At 35.8% G+C, this 1991-nt stretch overlaps 1 long non-coding RNA gene across 2 annotated transcripts; it reads left to right on the top strand.

Moving 5' to 3' along the window:
* The first annotated feature begins 50 nt into the window (after window positions 1-50).
* On the top strand, window positions 51-1939 carry LOC111649595 (uncharacterized). 2 transcript variants are annotated; one of them, XR_015436746.1, is made up of 4 exons: window positions 51-645; window positions 879-906; window positions 1006-1093; window positions 1823-1939. It is a non-coding gene; the product is annotated as an uncharacterized LOC111649595 (long non-coding RNA). The 2 variants fall into 2 exon arrangements; XR_015436745.1 differs by having other exon boundaries at window positions 454-645; window positions 1003-1093.
* Window positions 1940-1991: the final 52 nt, after the last annotated feature.

The raw sequence follows: 1991 nt of genomic DNA, 5'->3' as shown, positions 1-1991 counted from the left end.
ATGTCCTCAGTCAAGCAGCAGTGTCAGTGCTGATGCTGAGCTTGGCATTTTTCTGCATCATAGAGGCGAGGTAAATTCTGTGTGGTTGAGTACAGATTTAAGGAATCGTCACAATGTAAAATGCTCCTGTAAAATTATATTTTACTCCATTAGAAAAAATATGTCTCAAGTTGGCTTTTCATCAGGTACCGGCAAGGTATCAAACTAACTCAGGTGTGTGTCATTGAATTGAATTAAACTTGCTTTGAGGAAGAACATATGATATACAAAGACACATTTATACTCAACATTAAAGGGTTTTGGGTCAGACATCACAAACAGAAACTGTACAAATATAGTCTATATGCAGCTGATTCATCCCTTGAACAGTGTTTCTGAAGTCACTATGTGAACTGTTACTGCAGTTGACTCCATGTACTTAAAGTCTGTCACTGATAAGCAATTAATAGTTATAAGTTAGAGTTTAATGTGTGGTTTGTTTGCAGGGTCACTACCGATACTGTGAGGCATTGTTCTCCATGGGAGAGATCAAAATGGCTATTGAAGCCAACAGATCAGCCCAGAGGCTGTGTAAGGATGACCATGAGGGACTCAAAGACCTGGAACAACAACAACAAAAATTCAAATCAATTGCTGAACCCAAAGGTATTTTCCCTCCTCACATGTACTCCTGAATCGAAAAAAAAACACATTTGTGAATGTTTGAACGTTAAATTGAACATAAGCAGGTATACACTGTATGTTTTCTAAGATATGAACCTGATTATTGCTTATTGTGGAGGACAAAATAACTAGTTTATTACTAATCTGGTGAAGTCATCCCTCATTGTTTGCTGTCCCTCAAAACTGAAACTCATGTGTATGTGCTTTGTTTTCAGCTGTACAGCCAAAGAGTAGGAATAAAAGGTATGTGTATGAGTTACCTGATACACTTTGTACAAACATGACCAATAAATGGTATCAAACTTAAGGAAGCTCTGTTGTATTTTTGTGATTTTTCAGTAGAGCCGACAGCACAAACAGAGCAGAGGCAGCGGAGCCACGACAACAGCATTTTACAGTTGGTCTGGTGAAGAAAATTCCACAGAGCAAGGTGAGCAACGCTGTTCCTGTTACATTTCTTCAACTGTAATTCAGCAGATAGCAGCCATGTTAGACACAAAACACTGAAGGTGGATTTCATATGGGAAAACTGTGAACAGCATGCATATTTTTTTTATTTAGGTGAAAGAATAGAGTTTTAAAATTGTTTTGTCTAGATCATAAATGTTTAATTGATGACTTGATTGGAAAAAGAAAATTAATCAGCAACTATTTTGATAACTGATCACTCATTGAAGCCATTTTTTTTTTTTACGTGAAAATGTGAATAACTCAATTCCACCTCCTCGGTTTTAAGGATTTGATGCTTTTATTCTTATGTGATAGTACTCTAGTGGTAGTAACTCTATATCTTTTGGGTAATGGGTATTTGATCGGACAAGCAATTTGATTATGTTGCATCAGAGTTTAGGAAATTGTGATGGATTTCATCAGTTTTTCACAGTTTCTCAAAGTTCTTAAATTTGTTGACCATCGACAAGAAAATTGAAAAGAAACGTGGATATTGAAATGACAAGATATGTAAAACCCTTAAACAGAAATGTGTAATGGAAAAGAAAAATGAAGACATGCATAACAAAAACTTGAAAAATGAATTAAGATATAATGTTTCCTTCAAAAAAATAGACCAGACAGCTTATAGAATATAACTATAACATGGACAAGGCCTTGGCTCAAGTTTAATGTAGTTCAGTGTCATTAATAACTTGTGTGTTGACAGGTCTCTGAGGTTAAACTGGAGAAGCAACAAGGTGAGTTAGTTTTTTCATGATCTGGGTTCAGATCCTTGGCATCTCACATATGTTAAGTTTTCTTATGAAAAACTGAAGGTTTTATATTGTGTGTGTGTGTGTGTGTGTGTGTGTGTGTGTGTGTGTGTGTGTGTGTGT

This window comes from Seriola lalandi, unplaced genomic scaffold (assembly GCF_002814215.2).
Source record: "Seriola lalandi dorsalis isolate HSWRI2012SDOR001 ecotype SW California unplaced genomic scaffold, Sedor1 jcf7180002051268, whole genome shotgun sequence".
NCBI lineage: Eukaryota > Metazoa > Chordata > Actinopteri > Carangiformes > Carangidae > Seriola > Seriola lalandi.
This window is presented reverse-complemented; position numbering and strand designations above follow the sequence as displayed.